The sequence below is a fragment of the Rhinatrema bivittatum genome, chromosome 6, assembly GCF_901001135.1.
Source record: "Rhinatrema bivittatum chromosome 6, aRhiBiv1.1, whole genome shotgun sequence".
NCBI lineage: Eukaryota > Metazoa > Chordata > Amphibia > Gymnophiona > Rhinatrematidae > Rhinatrema > Rhinatrema bivittatum.
The window spans coordinates 68,393,023-68,413,949 of record NC_042620.1 but is presented as its reverse complement, the minus strand read 5'-3'; positions in this window follow the sequence as shown (position 1 = coordinate 68,413,949).

Sequence of the window (20,927 nt, the reverse complement as noted above, 5' to 3'; positions counted from 1 at the left end):
CAAAACATATAAAAAACAGACTTTTCTCTATATATGTAGTTCCCAGTAGTCAAATCTATAAATATCTAAAACTGTATGTGTTAAGCTAGTGTACCATTTGTGCATGTAGTTTTGTAATGTACATAATGTGGTGCACCTGCAAGCTTATCTATGTTGTAAAGACAGTGAGATCTTTGAGAGTGGGGATGAATGAATACTGCAGCTCTATGACTGGGTCAAAGGTAAAGGCTCCATTAATTGTACACTGTATATCAGCACCCCACTATTTGAACAATTTATATTTTCAGTTTTGAATAAGCCACCTGTGTGTTCTTCAGGTAGTGATAGTAATTCTGTGCTCATAAGAAGGGAACAATGTTGGAATTACCGACTTAATACTGTGCATCCTTAAAGGTTGAATAAGGAAGTTGATTGGTCTGCTTGTCAGGACAGTAGCATTCATGGGAGTCCATATTCAGTAAGTCAGTTAGTGGATAATTTATCCAGCTAAAGTTAGCCAGATAATTTGTTCCATGTATTCAGCGGGATAAAAGTCCCGCTGAATATGATCAACCTAAAGTCATCCGACTATGTATAGCCAGATAACAAAAACCTAACTGGCTATGTTTAAAAATAACAGAATAAGATTTTGTTATCCAACTTTGTGTGACTGGATAACACTTTACTTAACCAGATATCTGGCTAAGTAGAGCTGTCATTACCCTATAAAATAAAGGTTAAAACTAGAGGGTGGCCAATCACCCCCCCCCCCCCAAAGCTGCTGGTAAAGACTTGCCAGAACATAATATCCTACCCCCACCCACCTCCCCAAACCTTTCCAATATTGAGAAAATGCCCAGTCACGGTCCTGATCATTAAATATCTGTTTCATTGCCTCCCCAAATTCCCCCAAATTCCCCCCAACCCACCCACAGTGAAGATGCATAGCATCTGCCCTCCCCTGACCCTCCTCATCCTGGCCAATACCTTATTTATCTGTGCTGGGGCAAGGGATCCTCTGCTCTGCTCCTGGAGTTTCAAGTGATGCTCTGTGGCAGCATTGAAAGTATAAGTTTATAATTTAGTTTAAGTGGCTGGATATGCCACATTTGCTATTTAGATGGATACATTTTGAGTTATCCATCTAAATGGCTTTTGAATATGGACCTCAATGTTTTCTAAGGAGTAGCTACTTTTTGATTTTACTGTCTTTAGATATACTAGGATAATTCTAATATTGAATGGCTATAGTATTCAGTGGGATGGCATGCTAAATATGTCTTGCTCTATGAATACATTTTCTGATTGGCTGGGCCTTTAAGTGATTACAATTAATTAGGATGGCCTTTAAAATGTGCTATTTCTTTGTTTGTTTGTTTGTTTATTTATAGAACACATGATTGTCACGGGGCTAAATGTAAACATATACTCTGTATCTACAAGATCCACCCTGACCCCCCAACAATGGCTACAGAACAGAACTAGAACATTCCCCATTCAATTTACCATACAAAAAAGATATTTCTGGTGTCATCTCAGTAACAGCAACACATACACTCTCTCCTACCAGGTGCAATAGCCCTCCTTATGAAAAAACAGTAATTTACCAACAATGCATGTTCTATTGAGAAAACACAACAAATAATATTGATACAAATGCCTACATGCTAGTAAAATATTTCACCTTGGTCACACACATAGAATCGACCTTCACCAAGTACAGAAAGACCACAAATTACAAATATGGAAACAGAAACTGGAATGGAAACCCAAAAAAGACACTCTGCATTCGGTGCAAAACAGAAATATAGCACCAAACACACTTCCAGGATCTGCAATAATGTACACAAACTAATGCGCACAAAGTTACACCTGCAATATGGAACTCGAACAGTAATAACCCTACCTATAAAAAGGCAGCACTGCAAAAATTATCCCAGGCCCTAAACACCAATACACCTCCTATTAGGAAAATAGAACAAGCCAAGCTGCTATAGATCCCTACCAAGAAACTACAAGCTTGCAGAACACCCTTAGCTGGGTCACACACGCAGAACATGGAAAGACCTTCACCAAATACAGAATAAAGTAACCATAAAGCTAATGTTTTTAGTTTTGCGTTGTTGCACTGCATACAGTTTGGCTTCTTGCTGTTTCCAGTTCAGTTTTTGTCTCCACATTTCTATTTATACATTCCTCGAGAAATATAAAATAATTCTAAAACTAGAATATAATAAATGTTTCAAAACAACTGATAAATGGAATAACATCCAGTCATTAAACATTTTCAAAATTATTAAAAATTCTCCAAACACCAATAAAATATTTCTAACAGCAGCAACGAGCCCCTTTAGTAAAGTCCCATGTAAGTCCCGGGGCTTTACTAAAGGGACGGTCCAGGGGCAGGCTGGGGCAGGGGCGGGGCCAGAGGCCTCCAACAGAGCGGCCATTGCCGCTGAGTTGGAGGATCGCGTGCCGGTAAGCTGCCGGCATGCAGCTTGCCGGCAAGCTTGGTGTTTGGAGAATTTTTAATAATTTTGAACATTTTTAATGCCCTTTTTAATGCCCTTTTTGCTTCTTGTGTGGCTTGCCTTTTATGCCCTTTTTGTCTTGCTTCTTGTGTGTGGCTCTTTTTGCCCTTTTTGCCTCTTGTGTGGCTTGCCTTTTATGCCCTTTTTGTCTTGCTTCTTGTGTGTGGCTCTTTTTGCCCTTTTTGCCTCTTGTGTGTGGCTCTTTTTGTCTTTCTTGTTGTCTTGCCATCTGGTGTCTTGTTCCCTTGTGTGTTGTGCTTTTCTTGTTCCAGTAGTCTTGCTCTGTGCCGCTACCTTTGGACTTCCAGTGCCCTTGTTTTCTGGTTTCGTATGACCTACAGGAGGCGCCTGCGCCCAGAGTTTCAACTCCAGTGTGTGCTTTCCATGTTTTCCAGTGTCACATTCCAATGGGTTTCTTTACGACATGCAGGAGGCGCCTGCACCCATTGATGTTCCAGATGTCTTTTTGTCTGGTTTTGACTTCCCAAAAGAGGGGAGGTGACCCCTTTGAGGAGGGGGTACTGTTATGATTCTGCACTTACCATCACGGCACGGAACTGCCGACGTTCTTTGCAGCAGGAGCTGCAGTCAGCTGTTTCTTCTCTTCATCGTGGCAGGGAGCCGTGGACTTCAGGACTTGAATGCGGCTGGAGCCACCGACAATGACATCATCACTCTGTGGCCTAGAGGCTGCAGTCCCCAGGCTTTCCTGGCGGCTGGAGCCGCCCTCGGTGCCTCTAGCAGTGGCAGGAGCCGCTGCTGACATCGGAGCCTGTACAGAAGCCCGGCTTCTCCCTGCACTGCTCCTGCAGCATGGCCGCTGGCCATGGTTCTGCATAACTTCCTGCTTCCTGTCTCCTAAGGCGTGGGCTGTGCCTCCTTCACTGATTTAAAGGGCCATGGCCGGAAATGCCATGGGCCCCACCTGGACTCCTCCCAAGGCATCTCCTGATTATCAGCCCTATATAAGGGCCCAGCTTCAGTCCTTAGGTGCCTTCGGAAGGAGTTAGTTTATCTCAAGGACTTCTCGTCTTCACTCCTGCTGGTATTTCCTGTTCTTTGTGGGATCCCTCATTGTTCTTCATGTTCCTGGACTCTTCTGGATTATCCCTTGTCTTCCTGATGTCTCGTAGTCTTCTGATGTTCCTTCCTGATTCCTCATCTCCGCTTCTGATTCATGGACCCTTGGCTCCTCATTGCTACCTTCTCTGGTGTGTCATGTCATGTCTCATCACCTTGTGGCATGGGCCTGCTTTCTTGTTCGCAGCACTAGTCTCTGGAGAGTCATCTTCACTTGAAGCCAAGTCTTGTCTTGGTCCCCTACCCTATGCTCGAAGCCAAGTCTCATCTTGGTCCCTTACCCTGGAAATTGTCTCAGCCCTCGGATGTTCTGGTGGCTGCTCCATCCATGCCTAAGACTCTGACTGAAGCTATGCCATTCCAGCATGGTCTGTGACCAGCCATGGGCGGCTATGTAGGGCACACCTTGGTACAGGCTTCTACGGAATCTTCGCCATGTTCTGGCTTCTACTTTCACATATTTGTCTGGAGTCCACTTCGCTCTCAAGCATAGTCCGTGACCAGCCCATTGGGTCCGCCCGTGTAGGTGGGCTGTGTAGGGTGCACTGCGTTGCAGTCTCAACCCAGTACTTGACTTTGTTCCTGAACCTTGGTCCTGAGTCTTCGTGCTCAAGCTTCTCATCTGAGTCTTCACGTCCCAAGTCTCCTGTTTGAGTCTTCATGTTTCAGAGCCTTCGTCCGCTCTTGTCTCCTATCCAGCCTGCTGCCATTGCCGTTCCCAGCGGCAGGCTCGAAAGGGCTTGGAGTAGTCGAAGGACCACTCAGAGACAAACCAAGAGTGGTTGGTCTCACTGAGGTATGCAGGTCGGCAGGGGCCTGGGCTTTGTCTCGACCCAGACACAGATCTGTCTCATCAGCCTCGGTGTTTTCAAAGAGCTCCTCTCTGGGTTCACAGAGGTCCAAGGGCACATATCTTCTATTCTTGCGCAGCAGCTGCTCATGGCATCTCTTGCAACATCTAGCCAAAGCCTGCGTGCACATAACAGATTGCAAAGGCCTCTCAAGGCCTCCCTTCACATAATAGACTGCGAAGGCCTCTGAGCTTTCCCATGTTCAAGGTCTCCATCGCACATAACAGTTTCACAGGCGTTAAGGCCCTAACGTCCTTGATAATGCCATAATGTATGCGATAATTATCGCATCGTGAAATGCGTTTGCAAATCTGAAAAATATATTCAAGTGGGAGGGGTTGGGTAGAGTAAATGGAAATGATGGCTGTTTAACATTATATACGATAATGTACAACATGCTATTGTGGGATTTAACACTGGAAATAACTACATCTTTCCGAAACAGGATTTATCGCAAATCCCATTTCAGGAGTGATAGAGAGAGAGAGAAGGAGCCTCTATGGAGGCCTGCTGATTTTTGAACTCTTTATACCACTGTAATAGGGGACATTTATGAATGTGGGGTGAGGTTTGTGGGGTGATTTGGGTTTTGGGGGACAGTTTAACATGCATAGTCATATGTACAAACAGCACAGTTACCATCAGTGAAGATTTAATGTGATTTGGAATGATGAAAGTTGAAAGAAGAGTAGATTTATTTCATGTTTTCTCTACTATGCTTGATGCACTCTCTACCTAGCTGCAATCAAGCTAGGTAAAGAGAACATGGAACAAATCTACTTTCAACTTTCATCATTCCAAATCACATTAAATCATTACTGATGGTAACTGTGCTGTTCAATCGTATGACTGTGCATGTTAAACTGCTCCCCAAAACCCAACTCACACCCAAACCTCACTCTGAATTATTAGTGCCTCCCTTACAGTGGTACAAATGATGGTGGTGGTGGTGGGATGCAGATGGTAATCAAAGCACTACTTACCCAGATATCTTTTAAAGGCTGGATAACTTTAGAACTGAGCTGAAGCCGGTCTAAAGTTATCCAGCTATCTTACGCCTAGATTCATCATTTTGTGATAAATGTAGCAGAAATAGTGCCCGTGATAAAAAAGGGGTGTGGTTCAGCTAATTTTCCTTGTGTTGCATCAGTATTTTACCACAATGCACATTAAATTTATCATACCCCATGTTATTTTCATATCCAAGCTGAGAAGTCCATCGCACGCTGCACTATATCAATTGGCTTATCTTTATCCACATATTTATACACACCTTCAAAAATATTTTGCAGTTTAGCGAGGTAAGATTTCCTGTGACTAAATCTGTGTTGGCTTTGTCCCTTAAACTGTGACTTTATATATGTACAGTAAGCTTGCTCTTTATAATCTTTCAATCATTTTGCCAGGATCTGACTCATTCTCTGAGAGCCAGGAGCTCTTTGTACCAGGTACACACATACAATCTCATACCAAAAGGTAAATAATCATATAAGTGGCACTCAGTGCAAAAGACTGGATAGCCCCCATCTCACTGCTGGGCTTCTGCTCGCATTTAATTAGTTGAGATGATAATGTTTTAAAGGCTTAGTCAGGAATGGTTATGTCTTAATTTAAGGGTTGCTAAAATGATTAGGGTTTTTTAATTAATTTATTAGGTGTCTTCTAAAATCTATGATTGGATAACTGGATGACTTATATTAGTGAATGATCAGCAGCAGGACTAAAACTGATCACTGAAAATAAGGCTTAATTTAATGTTATTTAAGTGAATAATTGACTTATTTTAAATAATTTCCTCCTAGAGAGGTTAATAATCTAAATATTATAACATGAGTTAGGAATGGAACCAAACTAGTAACTAGATGTCTAGGAATCAATACTTTCAATTTCTCAGATCAAGTAAGTGAGCTTGGCAAACCCACTAGCAAAAAAATACTATCTTTTACTAGCTCAGAAAATTAAAGTTTATTTTCCTACAACACAAGCAATTCTAACACTGGAAATCAAATACTAACCTTAAAACTAGATAAAAGTTCTAACATTGGCAAACTTTATCTTTTATTAGCTCAGAGAGCACCTATCTATTTATCTAGCTACCCATCTATTTGTTTAAAAGGCAATTTTTTTAACACAAAAATACTTCAAAGCAATCTCTGTGAGTAATTTACACTGCAAGTGGATTACAATTAGCATTTTCAACTAATCCTCCTTCCTGTTTCATAATAATACTTCCCTTAACACCTTTTTAGATCAGGCACTGGTAACTACTTGCTCAGAAACAGGTATTCTCACCTTCTCAAATCAAGTAAGTGACCTTAGCAAACACCATTCAAACACTGGCAAAAATCTACTATCTTTTACTAGTTCAGATAATCAGAGTTTATTTCCTCACTACACAAACAATTCTAACACTAACAAACAAATACTATCCTTAAAACTAGCAAACAATTCTAACATTGGCAAACAATTCTATGATTGGCAGACAAATACTATTATTTACTAGCTCAGAGAATCAGTCTATTTTTCCCATTATACAAAGATTTCTGAGACTGGCAAACAAATGCTGACCTTAAAACTAGCAAACAATTCAAACACTGGGAAGCACATACTATCTTTTACAAGCTCAGAGAATCAAAGTTTATTTTCCAACTACATGAAGGCTTCTAACACTGGCAAATAAATGCTTTCTTTTACTAGTTCAGAGAATCAGTCTAATTTCCCACTATACAAACAATTCTAACACTGACAAACAAATAGTAATCTCCCAATTAGCAGACAATATAAACATCCAGCAATAATTTTACTATTATTTTTTTATTTTGTTTTAAAATTTAAGCACTTCTTTCCAACAAGTCCATACTTACCACCAGCAAACTAATGTTCCACTGTCAACACTCCTTCCGGATATTCTTATGAATAAAAGAATATTGCATGAGGTATGGGGGTTATGAATCAACTGGGATTGCAGATAAGCCCTCCTGTAACCTGATGCTCTGTCCCACTAGAGTTGCTGCTAGCCCACCAGTATACCAACAGGGAGAGGTAAGAGTGCATAGTGTTTGTGCTGGTCCAGATATCACAAATGAAATATAGGGGTGTGCATTGATTTTTTTTTTGTGTGTTGTTCCTATTTTGAGTCATAAGAACATAAGAACATAAGAAATTGCCTTGCTTGGACAGACCAAGGGTCCATCAAGCCCAGCATCCTGTTTCCAACAGAGGCCAAAAACCAGGCAACAAGAACCTGGCAATTACCCAAACACTAAGAAGAACCCATGCTACTGATGCAATTAATAGCAGTGGCTATTCCCTAAGTATAATTGATTAATATCCATTAATGGACTTCTCCTCCAAGAACTTATCCAAACCTTTTTTGAACCCAACTACACTAACTGCACTAACTACCTTCTCTGGCAACAAATTCCAGAGCTTTATTGTGCGTTGAGTGAAAAAGAATTTTCTCCGATTAGTCTTAAATGTGTTACTTGCTAACTTCATGGAATGCCCCCTAGTCCTTCTATTATTCGAAAGTGTAAATAACCGAGTCACATCTACTCGTTCAAGACCTCTCATGATCTTAAAGACCTCTATCATATCCCCCCTCAGCCGTCTCTTCTCCAAGCTGAACAGCCCTAACCTCTTCAGCCTTTCCTCATAGGGAAGCTGTTCCATCCCCTTTATCATTTTGGTTGCCCTTCTCTGTACCTTCTCCATCACAACTATATTTTTTTTGAGATGCGGTGACCAGAATTGTACACAGTATTCAAGGTGCAGTCTCACCATGGAGCGATACAGAGGCATTATGACATTTTCCGTTCTATTAACCATTCCCTTCCTAATAATTCCTAACATTCTATTTTCTTTTTTGACTGCTGCAGCACACTGAGTCATTATCTGTTTGATTCATTTTAAAAATGGTTTGGGGGTGTTTATTTCAGGTTTCCCTAATTTCAGAATTAGTGTGCACTAATAGACTTAGGGGTAGATTTTCAAAGGGTTACATTCGTAACTTACGTCCTAACCCCGAAAACCTGCCCCTGCGCACGCTGAACCTATTTTGTATAGGGTCAGCGGCGTGCGCGAGCCCCGGGACATGTGTATGTCCTGGGGCTTTGTAAAAGGGGCTGGAAGGGGGCAGTGTCATGGGCATGGTGCCAATCCGGTGACGGTCAGGGGGTGGGACTGAGGCCTCCGGCACAGTGGCTGTGCCGGGGTTGGCATGCCAGCAGCCAGCCAGCACGCGCAAGCTATGCCTGACAGAGGCAGGCGAAAAAATAAAACAAGGTAGGGGGGATTTAGGTAGGGCTGGGGGGTGGATTAGATAGGGGAAGGGAGGGGAAGGTGGGGGGGAGCGGAAGAAAAGTTCCCTCCAAGGCTGCTCTGATTTTGGAGTGGCCTTGGAGGGAACAGGGAAAGCCATCGTGGCTCCCCTAGGGCTTGGCGCGTGCAAGGTGCACAAGTGTACACCCCCTTGTGCGCACTGACCCCGGATTTTATAACATGCGCGGTAGCGCGCACATGTTATAAAATCAGGTGTACATTTGTGCGCGCCTGGTAGCGCGCACAAATGTATCCCGCGTGCGCTCATTTAAAAATCTGCTCCTTAGTGTACATTAACTGAAAATGTTGCCAATAAGTTAAAAAGTATCAGTTGGGGAGCAGTTTATTAACTAGATGTATGGTTTTACATTCCCATTGGCTATCTCCTTAGTTACTTGTTTATGCTGCCAAGATTGCAAGGTGGTGTTTATGGGGGGATGGCCAGTGCCTTGTAACAAGTGTAAACAAACAGATATGCAATAGTATCAACAGGTTCTAGTCAGCAAAAGCATGTAATGGAAATATATATTTTGCATTTGATAATCCCTTTGTATTTTAGGAAAGGGGCCCTAGCTTTCTGGGATATGCATATTTTGAATTCCCCTGGTGTATATCTGTGTGTTTGGTAGGGGGGATGATTGGTGAAAGGGGAAGTGACTCGGATAAATGTATGGAGTGAAGTTGGGAGAGAGACTGTTGGGGTGGTGACTGTTGAGAAAGAAGCAGTCTAGTGTGTGTGTGTGTGTGGGGGGGGGACGGGGACTTTGCACCCATACAGTTACCCAAATGACTCCCCCCCACACCATGCTGCCTCTCTCTCCCTCATGTCACCATGTACAGTCAGCCCAGTCATTTCCTGTCTCACCAGTTACCCCCCCCCCCACACACACACACAAAACAGGCTGTCCTCTCCAGTCAGCAGCTTAACCAGTCTCTCTCCCATCTATCTCCTCAGTCACTCCCACTCTCACCAGTCACACCCACATACCAAGCTGCCTCTCTCTCTCACAAGTCACTACCTCAGCCAGTCTTTCTCCTACCTGCCACCCCATCAGACACCACAGTCACTCCCTCTCTCACCAAACACATAATAGGCTGCCTCTCTTACCAGTCACCATCCCAACCAATTTCTCTCCTATCTGTCACCCCATATAGTCACCCCAGTCTCACCAGTCCCATAAGTCACCCACACTCACAAATTGGACTGCTTTTCTCTCACCAGTCACCTCTCAAACAAGTCTGTCTCCCACATGTCACCCCATACAGTCACCCTAATCACGCCTTCTCTCACCAGTTACCCCCATACCCACTATGGGAATTAAAAGTATGCATATCCCAAAATGCCAGGGGCCCATTTCCTAAAATGCAGTGTTTGGAAAATTCATAATATTAATTTGTATTAATTTATTTTGCTTTTTCTGACTAGAACTTGGTAGGAATATTATATTACTTGTCTGTTTACATGTTTTACAAGGTACTTGCCATCCTCCACAAACACCACCTTTCTATCTTGGCAACACAAACAAGTAACTAAGGAGACAACCAAAGGGAATGCAGAACTATACCTCTAGCTAATAAACTGCTCCCCCAGTTAACACTTTTTAACTTATTGGTAACATTTTCAGTTAGTGCTCATTAACTATAGTTAGTGCGTGTTAACATCCAGTTAGTGTGCACTAAGTCACGTTAGTGCACACTAACACAAAATACTAATTTTAATGAAATCTCAACATTTTTTCTTTTATTCCATAGTGCTTCTGAAACAAGACGAAACAGACAATTTCATTGAAATTGTCTATTTCCTTTAAAACAATGCACATCCCTGGTGAAATACATGCTATTCCTCTTATCATTAGCCAGCTAACCCTGCAAGCAATTGTGGCACAGGTTGTATAGGGAGGAGATGACCTTCCTACTAAATGAACTTCAGGCATGGGAATTTGTAATTGAGGGCTAATACATTCAGCAGATTCTTAAAGCCCACATTCTTTACTAACTGAAGGGGCTTGTCATCAAGGGCATTCATTTCCTCCACATTACTATTTTCCTCCACATTACTATTTTCCTCCACATTACTATTTTCAATGCTACCTGTTCTTGCCATGAAACAGTGTTATGGAACCCATCCTCATTTCCTCTATGTGGGTTGACACTTCAGACACATGACTGACCTCAAGGAACCTTGAGATCATCTTGAGGAAAAGTCTTTCCCCTTTGAAATATTTTCCTCTGGCTTTTACTTGTAGTGGCGGAAGGGGTCCCTAGCCTAGTACTGCTACCATCCTCTAATACCAATTCTAAAAGGTTCTGCTTCTCCAGCTGATTCTGCCTATCAGCATTTTTTAGTTGCCCTACTGGTTTCCCATAACTAATATCCTTCTTGCAATGAATACACTGAGCAAAACATAGGTCCTCCTTAAATTCAAAGAGCCTCCATATCAAGGATTTCTTCTGTGATCCTTTCTCTACATCCCTGAGGGCTGATACTGTCACTGGAATCGAGGAGAGGGTGGACCTTGAAGAAAAATACCAGCAGCATTGCTCACCTGTTCTGCCTCCTCTTTCTGGGTATTGCTCTCATCACCGTAAAGTATCTTTTATCTATCTCCCCATCACTGAACTTAAGGTTATGATGCTACCAACTAATTCTCTCAAATTTTCTTAAGCTACTGGGATTAGAGAATTCCAGACAAAATTCTTCCCCAGTATCAGTTGTTGAAATTACTATCTCCATTGACTTGGAAGCAGTAGCCAATGTAGGGGAGAATGCATCTGGTTTTGGCTGTTGTACTGTTCCTGCCTCAATCTGTGTCCCTGCCCTACTACTGCTAGTCTTATATGACTCTTCCATCTTTTCCTTCTGCTGCAAAACTAGAGAAGAGAAACAAGTAGTAGTGGCACATGATTTCCAAATTTCAATTTCTTTTGGATTTTGCTGCCTTCTTCTCCTGCCCTTCTGGACCAAAAAAATAAAATCCTTCTTCAATTTAGGTACAGATCTGCCTTTTTCATTGATGCCCTTGCTAAAGCTGCCAACCCTGACAACATTCCCTCTTCTCCCTTCTCCATACTTAATGGAATTCTTTGAAGTGACTGCCTGCTGGGAATTTGGTATTACAAATGATATTCTAACTGCACCCCCACTCAGAGTACTACTCACTGTGTGGTGAACTGTGTATCTCTCTCGCACAATACCCGGCGCGCACACATGTATGCCCGATTTTATAACTTGCGCCCGCAGGCTTCCCCCGTTCTCTCCCCCCTAACCTAAACTTCCCACCCCTTACCCTAACCATTTCCCTCCCTAGTCCTACTCTAACCCCCCCAAAGTCTTGTCCATCTTTTGCGTCTGCCTGCAGGCAGGCGCAGGTTGCAAGTGCCAGCAACCTGCTGGCGTGCGATCCTCTGATACAGCGGCAAAAGGTCACTGTGTCAGAGGCCTCTAACCCTGCCCTCGAACCGCCCCTGGACCGCCCCACCCCCAGACCACAACTTTTTCCAAGCCACGGGACTTAGACGTGTCCCTGGGCTTTACACGCGTTGTCAGGCCTTTATAAAATAGGCCCTGCGTAGGGATGTAAAGAGGGACGCCATACGTTGCATTCATGATTCGGATTCGTCAGGGAGCAGATATGTTGCATTCGGCCGTATGGCGCCCCGATGCGTTAATACGGAGATTTTTATTCGTGTGCCAGCTAAAATTCAAATTAACTACAACCCCCCACCCTCCTGACCCCCCCAAGACTTACCAAAACTCCCTGGTGGTCCAGCGGGGGGTCCGGGAGCCATCCCCTGCACTCACACCCTCGGTGCAGGTTTCATCATGGCACCGATTAGGGGTGTGCATTCGTTTTGAACTTAAATGTAAAACGCAACTTATTTTTTTTTTTTAGCTTAAAAAAGTAATGAGGCGAAAACGATCGGATTTCCAACTTATTCAACATAGCTATGTTGAATACGTTGGAAATCGCGATTGTTGATCCTAAATAAAAATTTAAACCCCTCACCCTCCTTAATCCCCCCCCCCCAAGACTTACCAAAAATCCCTGGTGGTCCAGCGGGGAGTCAGGAGGCCATTTCTGAACTCCTTTGCGAGGAGCACGTGACGTTGGCGTCACGTCGGAGTGACGCGGCGTCACGTGATTCCCCGCGCGTTTGCTCCGGGACCCTCGTTCGACCCAAAAGGAACTTTTGGCCAGCTTGGGGGTGTCAGGAGGCCCCCCCAAGCTGGCCAAAAGTTCCTTTTGGGTCGAACGAGGGTCCCGGAGCGAACGCGCGGGGAATCACGTGACGCCGCGTCACTCCGACGTGACACCGCGTCACTCTGACATGACGCTGACGTCACGTGCTCCTCGCAAAGGAGTTCATAAATGGCCTCCTGACTCCCCGCTGGACCACCAGGGAGTTTTGGTAAGTCTTGGTGGGGGGGGATTAAGGAGGGTGAGGGGTTTAAATTTTTATTTGCACATATGGACATAGACTCAACTTATGGAATTCTCCATATGTCCATATTGACCGCAAATGACCCCCCCTTTCGACTTATGGACTTATGAACTAAAACTTTTGGTCTGCACATCCCTAGCACCGATAGCCTTTGTCACAGGGGCTACCAGTGCCATTGGTCAGCCCCTGTCACATGGCCATTGGCGCCATCTTGTGCTCCTACCATGTGACAGGGGCTGACCAATGGCACCGGTAGCCCCTGTGACATAGTATGGGCAAAGGCTATCGGTGCCATTTTGAATACTGGCATTGGATGGCCAGAGTGCAGGAGGTCACTCCGAGACCCCAGGGACTTTTGGCCAGCTTGGGGGGGCCTCCTGACTCCCACAAGACTTGCCAAAAGTCCAGCGGGGGTCCGGGAGCGACCTCCTGCACGCCGGCCGTCCAATGCCAGTAATCAAAATGGCGCCAATCGCTTTTGCCCTCACTATGTCACAGGTACCGATGGTCGGCCTCTGTGACATAGTGGGGGCAAAGGTGATCTGCTGCCAGTATTCAAAATGGCGCCGATCGCCTTTGCCCTCACTATGTCACAGGGGCCGACTGTCGGTACCTGTGACATAGTGAGGGCAAAGGCGATCGGCACCATTTTGAGTACTGGCATCGGATGGCCGGCATGCAGGAGGTCACTCCCGGACCCCCGCTGGACTTTTGGCAAGTCTTGTGGGGGTCAGGAGGCCCCCCCCCAAGCTGGCCAAAAGTCCCTGGGGGTCCAACGGGGGTCCCGGAGCGACCTCCTGCACTGCTGCCGTCCGATGCCACTACTCAAAATGGCGCCAATAGCCTTTGCCCATACTATGTCACAGGGGCTACCGGTGCCATTGGTCAGCCCCTGTCACATGGTAGGAGCACAAGATGGCGCCGATGGCCATGTGACAGGGGCTGACCAATGGCACCGGTAGCCCCTGTGACAAAGGCTATCGGCGCCATGATGAAACCGGCACCGAGGGTGTTTGTGCAGGGGATGGTTCCCGGACCCCCCGCTGGACCACCAGGGAGTTTTTGTAAATCTTGGGGGGGGGGGGGGGTTCAGGAGGGTGGGAGGGTTGTTTACATTTTTATTTAGGTGGCCGTATAATTCGGCGAAGATTTGTGTATTCGTGGGGAATCGCGATACGTTTCGCTTCCCCATGAATACTACGAATAGTGTAATATACGTTGCGGATCGCCAATACGGCGAAAATGAATGCACACCCCTAGCCCTGCACGCGTAAGGCACTCTACGCATGTAAATCCACTGGATTTACATGCGTAGAGCTTTTAAAATCCAGCCCACTGTGTATGTCTGCTGTGCTGTGTGGACTAGTGCTATGTGACAACACACATAAAAAAACTCTTAAACACTAACAGACAAAAAAGATTGGAAGTCTGGTAAGATTCATCTCTTCAGTCTCTGAGTCTGCAGTGCACTGGTCACCTAACTGGTGTCAGGACAGACAGAGAAAAAACATTGTTTTCACTGGTGCAAGTGCAGTCTCCACATTGTATTGTTTCATCTACCCTGACCCTTCCCCAGAGAAGAGAAAAATCAAAATTAGCAGCCATGCTCTATTTGACACACTGATCATGCAAAACTACTGCAGCACAGAGGAGAGCAGAACCAGCACTTTACTAGTTCCAAACCCCAAAGTTTAGAAGCTTTTTTTTTAAACTCTGTGAGAACTTCTTGTAGCTCGTCCTTCTCTGCAAAAAGATGGACAGGAAATGCATAGTTTCTTGAACATGCTCTGATTTTTAATGGGAAGATTTCAGTATTGTTTGATCTAGACAGCAGCTATAGGCCAGTGTAGATGGTTGCTACACTGTGATGTATCTTCTGCATGGTTTCCATGCCAACTTAAGAACATAAGAACATAAGGCTTGCCATACTGGGTCAGGCCAAGGGTCCATCAAGCCCACTATCCTGTTTCCAACAGTGGCCAAGCCAGGTCACAAGTACCTGGCAGGATCCCAAGGGGGAAGATAGATTCCAAGCTGCTTATACCAAGAATGAGCAGTAGATTTCTGCAATTCTTCCTTAATAATTGTTAATGGACCTTTCCTCCAGAAACCTTTTTTAATACTAATAGCTTTATTCATTGAATTCCAGAGCTTAATTATGTGTTGAGTAAAAAAATATTTTCTTTTATTATTTAAATGTATTACCCAGTAACTTTATTGTGTGTCCACTGGTCTTTGTACTTTATAATTTGTAACTTCCCACATAGTACTACATTGCATTATGCCCCAGACAGCTGAGGTGGGCACTCTTATCTTTTCATTCCAGTGCTTGCAGCCCCCTAGAAGCTCGTTTGAGGCCCCACAGTAGGACACTCCCATTTGTGTACCCCTGTGCTATTATATAGGCACCATACCATACAGTGACCTCACTGCCTTGTTATAGCCTTGTCAGAACCGAGGCAGGACAAGTGCAAAGTGATGCATTTAGGGAAGAGAAACCCAAGTTATAGCTACAAAATGCAAAGCTCCACATTAGGAGTCACCACTTAGGAAAAGGATTTTATGTATGATTGTTGAAGATATGTTGAAATCTTCTGCTCAGTGTGCAGCAGTAGCCAAGAAAGCAAACAGAATGCTAGGGATTATTAGGAAAGGAATGGAGAATAAAACAGAGAATATCATAATGCCGATGTATCGCTCCATGGTGCAACCTCATCTTGAGAATTGTGTTCAGTTCTGTTTACCACATCTTAAGAAAGATATAGCAGAATTAGAAAAGGTAAAGTGAAGGGCAACCAAGTTGATAAATGGGGATGGAACAATTCCCTTATGAAGAAAGGCTAAAGAGGTTAGGGGTGTGCATTCGCTTGCATCGTATTGGCAATCTGCAACATATATGCCATATTCATTTTATTCATGGGGATCACAAAACGTATGGTGAACCCCCACGAATACAACGTATCACTAATGAATAAACCCCCTCCCTCCTGACCCCCCCAAGACTTGCCAAAAGTCCCTGGTGGTCCAGTAGGGTTCCTCGAACATTCTCCTGCACTTGGGCCATCGGCTGCCGGTATTCAAAATGGCGCCGATAGCCCCTGTGACATAGTAAGGGCAAAGGCTATCGGTGCCATTTTGAATACTGACAGCTGATGGCCCAAGGGCAGGAGAGCGCTCCAGGACCCCCGCTGGACCACCAGGGACTTCTGGCAAGTCTTGGTTGCCCTTATTATGTCACAGGGGCTACCGGTGCCATCGGTCTGCCCCTGTCACATGGTATGAGCACAAGATGGCGCCGTCCGCCCATTGCTCCTACCATGTGACAGAGGCCGACCAATGGCACCAGTAGCCCCTGTGACATAGTAAGCGCAAAGGCTATCAGCGCCATTTTGAATACCGGCAGCTGACAGCCCGAGTGCAGGAGATCGCTCCAGGACTCCCGCTGGACCACCATGGACTTTTGGCAAGTCTTGGGGGGTCAGGAAGGTGGGGGGCTTTAGTAAATTAAATTTATAGGGTTGGGATGGGGATTTTTTGGGGAAACAAATACATACGTAACTAATGAACGGATCGGGGTCCCCCGAGAACGGATGCAATGGATTTGGGTCCCAACGAATATGAATACCGAATGGGACAAATCCGTCCCTGCTGCACATCCCTAAAAGAGGTTAGGACTCTTCAGCTTGGAGAAGAAACTGCTGAGGGGAGATATGATAGAGGCGAATAAAATAATGAGTCAAATGGAGCGTGTAAATATTAATCAGTTGATTGACAGCCAGAAGCAAACAGTTCAATAGCTGATTGGTTGGTGAGAGAGTTTGACATCTATCTATCTATATATATTTATATGACTATACCTTTATAATTTGTTTATCAGGAAATAAACCATACTGTTTGTCTTAGATAATGGACATTTTTATTAGGGATTTCTTTAGCGCGAACAGAATGATCTTACTTCCATAAACATATTACTTATCAGATGTAACAGGAGTAAGGGATTAAGAAAAGATACAAATAGACAAATATCTTGCAGTTATAAAAACTAGTGAAACTCTAGCTTACCAAACCATTTATTTGCATCTTAAAGTATCAATGTGGCATTCTGAACTAATCCAAAGTAGGAAAAAAGTACCCATAACTTCCACACAGTCTCTATGTTAAGCTCTTCTCCTGGCAGGTTGAGGATCATCCTAGGCTGTCTTATAGTGGGATAGGTATCTGCTCCGACTGATGTCAAAATAGCATGTATGGAAGAAAATTGCAATTCAGTGAGATGAACTGCATATTAGTAGACAAAGAGGTATCACAATTGTTGAGGAGGTACAATGTAGATAAAGAGAAAAGCTGTTTCTTTTGCCTTTCTCATTTATAGGTATTCCTCTCCTCTTCTTAGCCCATTAGCAAAGGAGCAAATAGTCTTTTAATGTGTTTTTTTTCAAAATGCAGCAGTTCATCTGATGGGAATGATGTTGACAAGGGATGAGAAGAAGAAAACATTTCATTTTATTTTTAGTTTCATTTTGGAGGATTTGGTTTCCCATGAATTTTATTTTGTCTAATTTTAATTTTATTTATTTAAAAGATAAATAAATAAATAAACATTAACACCACCCCCCCCCCCAAAGGAAAAATGCCTCCCAAGGCCTCCCATGACCTCAACCATCTGTAACACCCAAAAAAAATGCTGGGGCCAGGAACCTCCCTGGCCTCCACTTACCTGGTCTGAAGGGGATCCAGAGCCAAAGCCTAGGCCCAGGCGGAAGCCTTGGGATTGTGTAGGTCCATGGTGACCTACAGCAACCTAGGCCTGTGCAAGGCTGAAGCTTCAGTCTAGTCCTAGGCAACAGGATAAAGTTTCAATGCCTGGTCCTGATGCTTAGGGCAAGACCAAAGCCTAGGCCTTGCATACACCTAGGCCATGGTGAGTCACCGGGACTTTGGCGTAGGTCCTAAGAAAGGCCCAGACTTTGAGGCTTGGACCTGATGAATGGGCCTCAGCTTATTCCCAGGCCTGATGACAGGGCCCGATCCAGAAACTAAGACTCAACATCAGACCTGGACCCAGGCCCAATGCTGGGTCCTGACCCGGAGAGCAGGTCCTGATGTCTGGGAACAGGCCCAGGCCCAATGCCATGGCCCATTATGGAAACCAGATTCTGATGCTGGGGCCTCAGCCCAGACCCAGGCCCAACACCTTGACCTGACCTGGAGGCTGCACCATGATGATGGATCCCCGACAGAGCAGATAAGTGTTTTTAATTTTTGTCATCTCAGCGAAGGCCATGGCCTTGGGCCCAGGCCTCATACAAGACTCTGATGTTGCACATGGGCTTAGGCAGCTCTTTCTGTTTCATGCTCCTGCCTCTGCCTAGGCGAGGCCCTAGCCTCATGTCTAGGCCTAGGCCCCAGCATTGTACTCAGGCATAGGCTGAGGCCCCTGCTTTGGGCATCACCCTATTCCCTAGGCGAGGCCCCAGCTTCATCAATGTGCCTAGGCCCTATGGAACTTTTTTTTTTTTTTAATTTTCTAAATGAAACTTGAAAACCAGTGAAGTTTAGCTGTGTTTTCAATCATTTCACTTTGAGAATGAAATGAAATAGGAAATTTTGTCTCATTTCCTATTTTATTTCTCCTGAATGCCCATTCCTAATGTTGACCAAGTATAAGAATGTATGCTTGTTACTAATAAGCTCAAAAACACTGACTGGGAGGTTTAAACAGTGAAGTTGTGACACTCAAACACAGAGGCGCCTTGCCAGGTCTACTTTTATATGTACATAGTCGTTCCTTTATTTCCAGAACAGCTCTGGAAATACGTTTTTTATTGTAGCACCATGCCATGCATTTGCCTGCATTAGAAAGATCCAGCTTGTCTGCATACATGCAGAGAAAAGCAGGTCAAGCATCCAACTTGTTTCGAAAGACTTAGTTTTATATGCCACATATATATTTTGTCACTATGCCAGATTATAAGCAAGGCCATATTTAAATATTTACCTTTATTCACTATAGACTCTAGAGGACTCGATGCTGGCAACATCAGTCCCTATCTTAAAGCCAGAGTTCCTTCACTTTCTTCTTTAGGTCCTCTAGCTCATGAAGATAGGATTCATACCAATTGAAGCACTAGAGGACATGCCAGGAGGTGGACAAATGACTGTACCTAGTAATACATGGGAGCAGCTAGCTATCCAACAGCAGAAACATCTAGATGAGTAACAGCAGGGCAAGATGGGAAAATTTAGAATTCCTGGCTCATGCTGGGTACCGTGATTGCCATGTGTCCATGCACATAGAAATTGGAAATAGAATATATGCAAATTACATGCATTAAAATACAAAAATCTGTATTGTTGCACTCGCTCACAGGACAAGCCCAAGAACGGCTCCACTCACCACCCCGATGCCGCCAATCCAGCTGCAGCCTGAGTGCTGCCAATGCCTGCTTTCCTGCAGCGGGGCCACCCTATAGCTCTCCGTTCTTTGCGGTGGGCCTGCCGCTAATGCTGCTGGTTCTTCACAGCTGAAGATCACTAGTGCTGCCGCCAAACTTCTCCTGCAACTGGCCCCCTCTATGCATGCGCACACGCCTCTCCTGATTGTTTAAAGGGCCCATAGAGAGAAAAGCCCCATGGCCCTTTTTGATGACATCAGTGCCTCATCATGTCTTCAGTCCTATAAGAGGGCTTCCCTGTCAGTTTATTATGGCCTTTGCAAGGAGGTAGGTGTTGCTGGAATTCCTGTTCCAGCTTCTCGGTCCAGGGGTTCTTCTTGTTCCAGTCTTACTTCTTCAAGGCTTTCATGTTCCTTGAAGATCTTCATTCCTTGTTCCTGATTTCTCGACAGTCCCGGTGTCTTCAGCTTGTTCTGGTAACCTGATGTTCTAGTCTTCATCCTATCCCACATCTTTGTCCTGATGTTCCAGTCTTTGGCTCCTTGTCCTGCTCCAGGCCTTCTCCTCGTCCACTGCTCCAGTTGTGCTACCGTCATGGTCTGCGACCAGCCCACGGGTTGTGTAGGGCACTTCATGGCACAAAGGCCTGCCTTCAATTCCACTGATCAAGTCTCTGGAAGATCCTTGCTTTTAAACGCCAGGGTCCTGTCTCTGGTTCTGAGTTCTTAAATCCTCAATCCATGAATCCTGTTCCTGGTCTTTGGAGTGCCTTATTCTAGCATCCATCTATTTCCAAGAGTCAAACTCAGAGTCTGCTCTGCCTTCACGTGGTCCATGACAAGACTTTAGGTTATGTAGGCCATGCAGAGGGACAGGACTCTCCAAAGTCTTCATCATGTTTCCAGTACCAAGTCTTCATCATGTTCCAAGCTTCACATTTGGCGAGATCCGCAACCAGCCCACGGGCTATATAGGGTGCCCTGTGGTGCAGAGTTCTTTCTGCACCTGAATACTGTATCTGAACCTGAACCTAAATTTGAATCCTGAATCTGAACCTGAACCCAAACCAGCATATAGTTCCTTGTCTCCAGTACCTTCGTCTTGCCCAAGCCTCCAGTGCCTTCATCATGTCTTTTGTTCCAGAGTCATTTTTCTTCCTCATTCCTGGATCCCTTCTAAGACCTGCAGAAGGTGCCTGAAACTGTTCCTGTAACCTTTTCTCTATGACCCACAGGAGGCACCTACATTTGTTCCTGGGTTTTCTTATGACCCGCAGGAGGTGCATTAACCCAGGTTTGCCCAAATGTTTAGAACGTCCAAGTCGTCTG